The sequence below is a fragment of the Cryptomeria japonica genome, chromosome 6 (genome assembly GCF_030272615.1).
Source record: "Cryptomeria japonica chromosome 6, Sugi_1.0, whole genome shotgun sequence".
Taxonomy (NCBI): Eukaryota; Viridiplantae; Streptophyta; class Pinopsida; order Cupressales; family Cupressaceae; genus Cryptomeria; species Cryptomeria japonica.
This window is the reverse complement of record NC_081410.1, coordinates 425469140-425482588: the sequence shown is the minus strand read 5'-3', so window position 1 is coordinate 425482588 and position 13449 is coordinate 425469140.

Here is a 13449-nt window from a genome sequence, read left to right as displayed (position 1 = left end):
ATAAACATAGAGAACTAGAAATGTGAGAGTATCATCCTGGTGTAGAATGTAGACGTTCAGATCAGAATGGCATCGAGTAAAACCAACTGTCAGAAGGAAGGAGTCCATCTTGGCATACCAAGCTCGAGGAGCTTGTTTGAGACCATAGAGAGACTTTCGAAGTCAACACACAAGTGAATGATCTTGAACAAACCCTTGTGGTTGCTCCATGTAGATTTCCTCCTGAAGGTCACCATGAATAAATGCACTCTTGACATCCATCTGATGAACTTCCCAACAATGGGTTGCAGCAATAGCAAGGACAAGCCGGATGGAACTCATCTTAGCAACTGGAGCAAAAGTCTCAGAGTAATCAACCCCTGGAACTTGGGAAAAGCCTTTTGCTACCAAGCAAGCCTTATACTTTTCAACTAATCCATTTGCTGCAAATTTTGTTAGATAGATCCACTTGCATCGAACAAGTTTCCTTCCCTTAGGAAGAGGAACTAAATCCCATGTGTGATTCCTTTCCAAGGAATTAAACTCTTCTTGCATTGTAGCATCCCATTCGGGAACACCTCTAGCTTCTCGAAAAGATTGTGGATTAGAAGCTGAAGCAATGAAGAGATGTGGAGCTTGTTGAAATTGTGACCTAGTTCTTCTAGTATCTGATGGATCACCAAGCCAATCTCTTGCTGACTCAAAAGTTTGTCGAGCCTAAAGAGGAACTAAAGTTGGAGAATCTGGGGGAGAATCATCAACCTCTGAATGATGACTATGAGTGAATCCTCACCATCACTGTCACCATTTGAGGTGGAGGAAGAAGACTCCTCATCAAGATTAGGAGGATTAAGATCCTCAAAAGAACTATCATCATCATGCAGTGTCTCCAATGTGATAGTGGATGGAGAAGTGGTATGAGAAGAAATAGAAGAACTCTCCTCAAAACGAACACTCCTCTCAATGAACAACTTATGTGTAGAGAAATGGAGAAGTCTATACCCTTTGACATCATCTGGATACCCAACAAATATGCAAGGCTTGCTCTGCGGATCCATAGCCTTGCGTTTCTCTACTGGAATGTGGGCCCATGCAAGAGAACCAAACACTCTAAAATGCTTAACTACAGGTTTCCATCCGGTCCAAGCTTGAAAAGGAGTTACCCCCCTTCACAGCTTTATGAGGAACTTAGTTTTGGATGTAACATGCACAATTGATGGCCTCTGCCCAATACTGAGGTGCCAAAGACTTGGAGTAAATCATACAATTTGCCATCTCCTTCAAGGACCTGTTCTTCCGTTCTGCGGCACCATTCTGCTGAGGACTGTATGGAACTATGTGTTGCATGTTGATACCTTCTAAAGCACAAAATTGTTCGAACTGATTATTAACATATTCACCCCCATTATCTGTATGCAGAATCTTGATGAACTTCCCAGATTGTTTCTCTGAAAAAACTTTGAAATCTAGAAAATTCTCAAATACCTCAGACTTTTGTTTGAGAAAGTAAACCCATGTAAATCTGGAAAAGTCATCAATAAATGTTAAGACATATCTAGCCCTACGGAAAGATGGTTGTGGAAATGGTCCTGCCAAGTCACTATGTACCAACTCCAATAGCTGTGGAGCTCTCCATGCTTTGCCTTTATCATACTTCTCCTCAGGATGCTTACTAAGAATACATCCCTAACAAACTCCATCAGAAAATCGAATAGAAGGCAACCCTGAAACCATGTCCCATTGACTGAGTTGTTGCAAGTAACGATAGTTCAAGTGGCCAAATCGTTGATGCCACAAACAACTAATCTCATCTGCACGAGTGAGTAAAATTGTTGAAGGAGAGTCAGGAACAAAGTGAGAAAACTGATATAATTTGGATTGATGATCTACTTTTCCCACATCAATAGTAGACCCATTATGCATTTCACTGATTACCACTGTATCTGGTGTGAACTCAACTCACTTGCTAGAACCAGTGTGAGTGATTTGATAAACAGATAGGAGATTAGTTGATAAAGATGGAACACAAAGGACATCCTTAAATGTTCCTTCGCCCACATCAATAGACCCTCTCCCATGCACTTCAACAGGAGTGTCATCACCCATTAGTATGGAAGGCATAGAACATGGCTCTAAAGAGGTGAAATCATCTTTTGAAGAAGCCATGTGGTGCGAAACACCCAAGTCAATTATCCAAGAATTGGGTTGTGAAGCAACAGCAACTAGGGCCTTACCCTTTCCTTTCCCTTTACTCTTATCTGTATCCTTAGAAGATCCTTCCGATGAACTCTGTTTGACTGAATCAGGCACCTTGATATTATTCTTTTCAAGAAGATTTGAAAGGTGATCAATTTGTTTCTTTAAACACTTATGTTCATCATGACCAGGCCTCTTACAATAAGAACACTTGACCTTCTCCTTCTTAGGTTGTTCACCTCTTGATGAAGAGGTCTGATTATCTGCTTTTGAAGTAGCAGATTTATGATCTTTTTTCTTCTCTCCTTGGTTCTTTTTTTTTCTTATCTTGCTTACTAGACCCTTTTTGTTATTTTGTGCCTTGATTTACAACTAAGGCATGTGAATTAGAGGGTTTTATTGTACCCATTTGAACCAATTTGTCTTGCTCCCTAGTGAGTTCTGCAACAAATTCATCCAGAGAAGGCATTTTGAATGCGGTACCTAGGGCACATTTTGTAGCATAGAATGTAGAAACAAACACTGAATAGTTAGGACCAAACTTAGAAAGAATACTCAAGATCAGTTGCTTATCATCTTTCTTAGTTCCACACCATTCCAACTACAATCTTATAGACTTAAGTTTAGTGAAGAAGTCTTGTATATTATCAAAATTGGTTGGATTCAACCCTATGAGTTCATTCTCTAGCTAATGACCTCTTAGCGCATCTTGCTTACCAAAGAGGTTTTCCAAAGTGGTCCACACTGCATTTGGTGTAGTGGCAGATTCAATGTGAAAAGAAAGTCTGGAGAGACTGACATACATAGAGTATCAAAAGCTTCATCACATTTATTAAACCATTTAATCTTTTTTGCAATATCTTGAGGTTCAGTGTCAAGTCCCATAGTAACACGATGATATCCATGTCTTTTCAGATATATTATCATCTTAGATTTCCATTCAAAATAATTATATGGTGTTAAAAGTGGAACTATACATGCATCCATAATAGTAGAAAAGAAGATTGCAAAGAATTAGGAAAAGTGCGAGAAAGAAGGCACAAGAGACACCCCCCCTTTTCACTAGTCTCAGAAATCACCCCCCCATATATTACAAGGTTGACACTTTATATTTAGTGCATTTACAAGGCTTTTTATCAGATTACAATTCTTTTAAGAAACCAATAGAGATTTTAAATGCAAATAATTTGAGACAAGATCTGAAACAAATTAGCCTTATAACTGCTTAATTTATCTCAATATCTTTCCAACAACTATTAGTTTTTGAAAAATAGAGTTGTGAGGAGAAAGATATGACCAGTTGAAGAGAAACAGAAGCAGCTGATACAACCTTTAATATCTGATAGAAAAAGGGAAAAAATTTCAATTAGACCTGCAATAATGGAGAGTGCTCATTTCCAACTTTCCGTCAAGTATTTGTTTGCAAAAATCTGACACCTGAGGCAAAAGTTGTACAACTTTTAAGAAAGGTTGCTGAATTTCCCTAATAGAAAAATGGCTTAGGCCCTATTCAAGCTCAATTTCTGCAAAATTTATTAATTTTCTAGAAGTACCATCCAAAACCCAAAAGTTTTTTGATGCTAGAAAGAAAACCCAGAAATCATTTTTTGTGAAAGTGAACAAAAGTTGGAACACTAAAACCGAAATGAAAACAACTCCAGTAAAAAAATTTTACTCTGATTTTTTACTGTGTCCTCCAAACTCTGATTTTGGTGAAGTAAAAGTCACTTTTGACTTTGTCAAGCCTTATGGACACTCTGAAAATTCTTATTAAGCTTCCAATATTATGACAAAGCTGCAATCACCCAGATCTTACAAGAACACATACATGTAAACCAGATTTAACTAGAAGTTATTTTCCTTTAAACTGTTCTGTTTCTCTAGATCACACGAGAATGCAAGAGAAGAGCATACTTAGTTTTTAAGGAAAATATTAGCTATATAAAAGTCTCAAATCCCTTAAATAAATCAAAAAAAGAAATGAGTTATACCAGACAATAAACTCTGATACCATGTGAGATTCTGCGAGAAGTGAGAATCGAGCCAATATCTGATGTCGATTGTAGATCACATGCAACTTCTCACACAACGGATGATCAAAGATCAAAATAGCTGAATGAAGATAATTTCAATATGAGAGAGAAATAGAAACAAAGAGGAGAATTTGGAGAAGACTCTCACCGAGCTATCACTCCACTTTATGAAGGTGAGAGTATAGTGTTTATTATATAGAAAAATATAAGCATATACATCCAAGGGGTGCATTAACTCCTATTCCCCATAAAAAGTGGGAGACTTTACCTTCTTGGTAAATGCCAAAACATGTGGCATAACCTCCTTACATGAAGACAAAAAAGGAGTTGAGAAAGTTGGCACATAAGGCCAAAAGAGGGTGTGAAACCCAACTACCCCATAACCCACTTAGGAAATGACAAAATAGTGGTTATGAGAGGTGGCACAACAAGCTAAAAGAGGGTGTGTAACTCAACTACCCATGTGAGGTGGAGAGTTACACATGTAGCTAAAGTATTTTGCCACGTGTCTTCATATAATCCACTCCTATTAACTTAAGCAAACTTAAATAATATATGCCTAGGAAAAATAAATACCCTCTAACATAAGGAAAATAAAAAACCTACACTAACAAAGAGGTCATAAGGGTTCATGGGACACCATATGACCCCTAACGACATGAGTTGGTGTCTTAAGGGGTCCTATGTTGTCCATAGGGGTCATATGGTGTCTTGGGACACCACATGACCCATTATGACACCGTTATGGACACCATATGACCCCTAATGACACCATAGGACCCCTTAAGACACCAAATCATGTCGTTAGGGGTGATATGGTGTCTTAAGGGGTCGTAGGCCACAATATGACCTCTTAGGACACAATATGACCCAAAGTGACCCAATATGGTGTCATTAGGGGTCATATGGTGTCCTAAGAGGTCATAAGGGTTCATGGGACACCATATGACCCTTTAGGACACCATATGACCCCTAGCGACATGATTTGGTGTCTTAAGGGGTCGTATGGTGTCCCAAGACACCATATGACCCCTAACAACACCATAGGACCCCTTAAGACACCAAATTGTGTCATTAGGGGTCATATGGTCTCTCTCCCTCTCCCTCTCTCTCTCCCTCTCTCTAAAATATGACTAATAAAATCCGATATCCAATTTAATTGGATATCGGATTTTTGCCATGTGGCAGTTTACTAAATAAATGGCGGCAATGGGAAATTTTTTGGGGAGGATATCCGATTTTAGTACAAAAAACCAAGAAAAAAAGGGTTTGTGGGCCATTTTGTAGATTCCAATGGCTCACAGTCTGCATATTCTGTTTTCTGTCGAGGATCATGGGTTTTCAGGCAGCTAGAGACAAATTTGTGTTTTTGGGAGATTCTTAAAGTGAAAACTTACATTGTCAATCACGAAGGAGCATATGTGTGGAGGGAAATGGGGAGTAGTAGTTGTCGGAAGTCTAAATGCAAAAGAAAACTTTCAAATGACCAAATTGAAGTGTATAGAGAAACAGATAGAGAATGTCATAGGAGGAGAAGACAAGGTATGTTAAATATTGCTAATGTTACTTCAACTGAAGATGAAATTGAATTTGAAAATGTGTCACAAGTTATTGAAAATGAAAATGTAGATTTTGAAAGTGAAAATATTGAAAATTTTGAAAATGTTGAAAGTGATAATGAAAATGCTTAACATGTGGAAAATATTGACATAGGAGGTGAAAATGTGGAAAAATTTAACATTGAAGGTGGAATTGCTCAACCAAGTGAACCATATGTAACACCTAATTACTTTAGAAATGAATACCCTCTCATGGATGAAAGACAAATTCCAAATCCAAGACCTTCAAGAACCCCAGAATGGCTATTTGAAATCAATGAGAACATTATTGTGAATCTTGAAGGCAAGAGGTCAATGAGAACTATTCGGTTGTGGGCTACACAACTTTTCAACCAAAATTTTAGCAATAAGACATTGACTGAGCAATGCCAACTCTTTGTTCAATTGTTAAAGATGATAAAGATGAGGCCATTGCTAAACAAATTGAAGATTTGTATGAACAAGAAGATGGAAAGAAATTCTATTATTGCAAAAAATCTATTTGACGCTCTCAATTCTATTGGAAAGAATACCAAAGAAAGAGATAAGAGAGCCGCTCAAAGAGTGATTACAACCTCCTTAGTAAGCCATCAATTGAGGAAGGCTCGTCAAATGAGACAAACTTGAGTTGATTTTAACATAAACCGTAAAACTTTGGATAGAGCACTTGCACAAAGACAAAGACTTGATGATCCACTTCAATAAGATACATGGGCATTTGGTGGGAGACTTCCACGTGTTGATAGAAAGTTGACTGACAATGTGAAGGAAGAGATTCAACAATTTTGGCACTCTAATTCTAGAGTGTCACCCAATGTAAAGGACGTTTTGAAATTAAGAATCGACAACTGAGACCGCACACCGCATCCCAAACATTTCTTGGAATCAAGCCAAACAATGTTGTACAATTTTTTTTGTGAATTACATCCAACTTTGCAAATATCACAAAGGGCCTTTGAGTCTTTGAAACCATTTTATTGTGTTCATCTTAAGATTCACAATACCTGTTGTTGCAAGTACCATGTGGAGTTTTCAATGTACCATGAACTTTTTGTCATATTCGTTCTATGATGCATACTAATGAGATGTTGCAGGAGTGTGGTGCAATGCTATTTCCGAGATCATCAAGAGACTTGCAAGATCTATTTTTATGCCCTAGAGATGATGCCTGCTATTTCTATAGAAATGATTGTTTGAATGAGAAGTGCTTAGAATGCGGTGGGTTGTCAAAGTTTGTTTCATGTTTTCATGAGGGCAACGAACATGAGTTTGGAAATAATTATGTTGAGAAAAAAAGATATCAAATAGTGAAATATACTTTGAAGAGTGGAGGTGAGGGTTCTAGATGTGAATTAGTCTCAAGAGAAGTGAGTATTGCTAATTTTATTTTGGATTTTAAGGAAAATATTTTCTACAAGTATGCAAGGCACACCCATAGGTCTCAGTGGTTGGATCAACAGTTCAAGATGTGTAAGAACTCTTTCCCGATTGGCACTATTGTATCGGTGGTTGATTTTGTAGAGAACTATACATTACAACCATAGAATGAGGTACAGTCTCAATACTACAATTCAGTCCAAATTGCTATTTTTGTTCACATTACAAATAGACATGCTCCTGATAGTACAGAAGAGGATAGGAAGATAATCAAGGAGTATCATTTTTATATGAGTGATGATAGATCACACTCCTCCGAGTATGTGCAACATTCTTTCGAGAATTTTTTTGAGTTCTTGCATGAGAAAGATATTGCAATTGACTAACATATAATATGGTCAGATAATTGTATGGGTCAATTCAAGAATGCCTGTATGTTTTATTGGTTGAGTAGAATGCATGTGGAGAGGCGTATACCTCATATTTGGTGTTTTTTTGAGGCAGGGCATGGGGAGGGAGAGCATGATGGAACATGTGCATGTTTGAAGAGAGCTCTAGTTAAGGAGCAATTGAGGATTTCAGGTGCAAATTTCTCTGATGCATGTTCTATTGTTGATTGGTGTAGTTCAACATTGTCACATGGAGGTACTCTTGATTCAACAGTGAGCAGATTCTTTTGGTTGGTTGACGAGGGAACAGTGGGAGATAGATTGGATTGTCAAACAATTAAAGATTCTTCAAAGATGCATTCTTTTCTCAACTCCGATGCAAGTACATGGACCATTTGGACACGAGCGTTGGCTTGTTTTTGTCAGAGTTGTGTTCGGTGTGAGTGGGATCAGTGCGAGTCAAGTGAGTGGGTTGATACATGGGTTCCCCACTATCTAACTCCTTTATCTCAAACAATATCCTTGTCAAACGATGACATGGAAAGTTCACTTGAGTATGATTGTCTATCAGATCTTGTATAGCTAGGACATGTTTTTGCAGTTGTTGCACCGTAAGGGAATGAAGAGAGATCAGAATATTGGTTGGCAAGATGTGTACAGGGAAAACAAAAGCTAACACAACTAGTGACAAATGATGAAGGGTTCACATATCCTACAGGTTTAGTTGTTGTTGTGGGAACTTGGTTGCGAACGTACATGATTAGAAAGAATGGCATACCTGCATTTGAAGACTATGAGAGACACAAAACCATTATAATGTATTCACACCTTATTATAGCTACAAATGTCAAGTTGTTGAAGCATCAAGTAAAACCAAAGACCAAAGAGCCATGGACAGTGACTACTGTTGATCATGAAGCAATACTGGATACTCTTAAACAAAGAGATGACCCTTCAGGCACACTTGAGTAGTAGGTGCAATAATATATGTACCGTAAAGCTATCAAGGCCAAATGAAATGGCTGACAAGGTGCCCTCCTGAATCTGTCTCAACTCATCCTCGGTCATCAACTGTTAAATAGACCATGTAAATATAAATTAGTACTTAATATTATCTAATTTATAAATATTTAATTAAAATATAACATGAACTATGAAAATACAAATCTTACCACTACATTATCAATGTATGATGACGGTGCCTCATCGCCTCTAGCATGTGAGGACTCCCCAAGGTATCCTCCAGTATGTGTAATAACATATGGTGCATCATGCATCTCATGCACCTCATAATCTGCAATGTCCACAGGAGGATCAATGGGCTGTCCAATTGGACCCAAGCATACGTGCCCACACATGACACAACTATGGGGCATGCATATATGTGGAGCCGAGGATGACGTGTCAACAACACCAGATGCACTGCTACCATCAAGAGTAGGCTGAGCTACTGACGCAACCTGAGAAACCAAAAGGCTACTCAAAGAGTGAATAGCCGATATGGTCCGTGAAGCCGCCTAACAAATGATATCAGGATGCTGCACTGCAGGTGGGGGATCAACAGGAAGAGGGGGGACATATGGGCCCTGGACTACTCTGACTGCCCCAGGTCTATTTTGGGGCATACCTAAACCTACACCCTGGAAAGGTTGGATGTCAAAGTAGTTCACATGTTTGTGTAAAACAAACTCAGCATACAATTTTTTTATGAAATAGAAGGGGATATCAAGATTGTTGTTGGGTGGTTTGTCGAAAACCATCCACCAATGATCCCAAAAGTTTTTCACAATCCAATAATTTGTGCACCATTTAATAGAAAGTTTCATTTTTTGGGGATCTATGGGCTGACCAGTACGGGGATTGACAAACAATGAGGCGATTTCGGCTTTGGATATCTCGAGATCCTTGATATTCTTATACGACAAGCCATTTGCATATTTTTCCCTCATAGAATCTCGCCACAAAAGGGTGGCATTGTGCTCCTCAGTCATGGTTTCCATACTTTTTATGATCAACATGAGAGGATCAAACATTGGTTTAGATGAGGGATCCTACGATATACTTCTGCAATCCCCCTCAATTCATTCAAATTTTGTGCAATCAAATCCTGAATTGAGGGGGGGTTTGGCAAATGAGGGTTTGGTTGTTGCAGTTGTGGTTGGTCAGTGTTTTCATTGTTATCCCCCATTTTTAACCTAATTGAATGTAAACAATTAAATTTAGTTAACAAATTTAAACAATTAGGTATTTGATTTAAAAAAACCTAGTTTTCATGAAAAACCCATATTTTCAATGAAAAATCAAATAAACATTAACAAAAAATACAAAAAATGAATGAAAATGATTCAAAACGATAAAATTCTTACCTCTAAATCTATTTTTTAGTATTTTTTTGTCAAAACACTAGATATCGGGTGCAACGGATATCAGATTTTGATAAAATCGCGCGGCCCGTGAGTTAACAATGACTCACGGGCTGTTATTGTCGAGATATAAAAGTCTCAGAAAATCGGATATCCGATTTTTATACTTCAATTATTTTTTAATAACATATATAATATAATAATATATTATATAATATAATAATATATTATATAATATATTATTATATTATATAATACGTATTGTATTATATTATATATATTATATATAATATAATATAATATTGTATTATATATGATGCCCTGCAAAATGGCACAAGGTTAGTCAATGATGAAATAGCACAAAACACACAAAACCATTAGTGTTAGTCAATTAAAAACTAATCTATGAAGGCATACCAAAAGAGACACTAAAAGCATGCTAATATATCTAATAAACAAAGCATAGATTATGAGGCATCTCCAACTGCCTCTTAGCATGGCCTTAGCTCCTTCTCCCTTGTTCCTCTCCTCTCCAAGTTCCAAAATAGTGTAGCTCTCAGCAGCTTTTTGCACTACGGATGCTTATGGAGGATTGAGATTTTAATATTAAGCTTCAAATATGAAATGAAAAGCCAAATACTATGCTAGTGATGCTAAAATGATTGATTTTACCAAAAAGACAATATTTTAGTTATGCTATGCTAAATGCTCTCTAAAAATGTCTATAGTCTAAATGCATACAAGTTTTCAGGATCTGGATTATGAAGGAATGGGCTCTATTTATAGGAAAAATGGAGCAATGGATGGCCAGGATTGAAAGGTTTAATCGAGGGTCAAGCTTGAAAGTTGGGGATCCATGTGCACAATTTGCACCAATGAAATGGTGACAAGTGTCAACATAAGATTGGGTTGAGAGAAGAGGTTGGAGGCATTAAATGCCTGAGGAGACCTCATGGTTATCTAGAAGGTAAGGGTCAAGCCTAAATTAGAATTACCCACTGGATTAGGAGTTAATGCAAGGATAAACCTTTGTGCAAATGATTAAGAGATAATCATGGTCAAAGCATTAAAGGCTTGATGAGACCCTTGGGTTGGGTAGAGGTTGAGTCAAAACAAATGTTTTAACCATGTAGGAGGGTTTGGGTTAACCATTAATGGTTTTTGAAGATTTTGTGGATTAAGTGGTTGAAGGTTGGAAGCTTTCAAAGGTTATCCAAGACTTTGAGACATTTAGTGGTTGAAGGTTGAAAGCCTTTAATGGTTATCAAAGACTTTTAGGCTTTGAGAAGTGACTCCATTTTGCTTAGGAATGTGACAATAATTAGGGGATGGATTAGGTTAATTAGGAAGGGGTTAGAAGAATCTAGAAGGGGATTAGATTTTGCAAGTGGATTTGGTGGGTGAGGGAAAATAGGATTTTATTAAAATAAAAATTCATTTATTTCAATAAATGTGTGCAAGTTGTATTTGGATAGATATTCAAATAAATATTAATTTATTTAAATGAGAAAAAGGAAGATAAAGCATTAAAATGCTTGAAGACTTTGAGGGGAACCATTAAAGGCTTGAAGACTTTAAGGGAAGACATTAAGTTTGAAGACTTTAAAGCCATCAAGTTTGAAGACTTTAAGGGAAACCATTAAAGGTTTCAAGTGGGTGAGGATAAATAGGATTTTAAATAAATAATTTATTTAAAATAGTTGTGCAACTTGCTTTTGTAGGAAAATACAAGTGGGTAGAGGATAAAGGTGATTTAAATAAATTATTTATTTAAAATAATTGTGCAACTTGCTTTTGTAGGAAAATACAAGTGGGTAGAGGATAAAGGTGATTTAAATAAATGTTAATTTATTTAAATGTGAGAGGTGGGATTTAAATAAATATTAATTTATTTAAATGTGAGAGAATATTTAATTAAATAAATATGATTTATTTATTTAATTAATGGTTTGAATTTGGTTAAGTGAATTAAATCAAATAAATTGAATAATTTATTTAATTAATAGGAGAAGAGGGTTAAGATGAATTAATTAAATATTAATTGATGGTTAAATAATCAAATAAATATTAAATATTCATTTAATTAAGTGGACAGATTTATGTGACTACATTTGCCCCTCTTTGAGACGGTGCGGTTTATTGCGTCATTTCAAAGAAAGAAAAATAGGTGTGAAGAAATGCCCCATAAAATGTAAATTTAATGGGTGGTATGCCCCCTCGAGAGATGGGCCGAATTTTGTTTTGAAAAATCGGGCGATCTCTCGAAAAAGAATGAAAAGTGGAGGGGAGGTAGAATAGAAGAAATTAGAACTAATGATGAAAGAATGGGAGAAAATGGAGTGAATATGAAGAAACAACAAGCCAGCGAGTACCCTGAGGTCATGCAAGAGATACATAGCAGATGTAGTGTGGGGTTTGGATTGATGCTATACAATTGATCAAAATTGGTTGGACAATCTGGTGCAATCGGTTTAATTGCCCCGGTCAAGTCAAAGCGTGACAGTTGATGTCAGTTGGTTGCTTGGACATGATAAAGTCTGAGTAAGTGAATCAAAGTGACCTGATGTGACTTAGACAATTGATGTAATTGCCCGATGACGTCAAGGTATATGAAGCAAAATACTCGTTGAGACGTAGACAATTGATGTAATTGTCCGTTGGATTGTGTTTGATTGGTTGATCAATTGATAGTATGTGCGTGTGATGGATGGTTGTGGGGAATCATGGCAGCCCCATTGAGACTAGGTCATTATGATAAATGCCTGATGTAGTCTAGGATTACCATAATCGATTACCTGTTGAGACCCGAAGATACTTGATCAGAGTATCTGTTGATAGTCTAGGTGTGTGGGAGTCGATGTATCTGTGTAGACAGAGTAACTTGCTTGATTGTGTGGATGAATGAGGATGGGAAACACAATCCCTCCTATTAGAGATGGATGGTGATGAACGTGGCTTGATTGGGTTGATGGGAAACGATGAAGGATATGTGATGTTGATTATTGAGATGGGGAGGGTTGGGGGGGTTCGATGTTAGAAGAAATGGAGGACCTATGACTCATTCCTATGGAAGAAGAGGAAAATAGAGTATGCATTATTATGACTATGTATGCATGATATGCAGCAATTATGAATGTATGGATGGTTGGAATGCAACGGAATGCAGTATATATAGATGAGATGGAATGACGATCCATAGTGCTCTATTTTCATCATTGAGCTTTAAAATGTTGGAAGAGAATACAAGCATCTTGACATAATGATTCAAGATGACCAGAGTATTTCTTACATGGATTTGATATAGCAAGTTAATACAAGCAACTTGATATAATGGATCAAGTTGACCTGAGTATTGCTTGCGGAACAGACAAGGATTATCTCCATTCATGCATGACTTGGATCGTCCTCCTTGATCTTAGGCTGATCATATCCTGAGACAAGTGCATACCGTACTAAGAAATAAAAACCTTTATCCAAATTGGATGAGGAGGAACCAAAGAAGGAGCATTATACC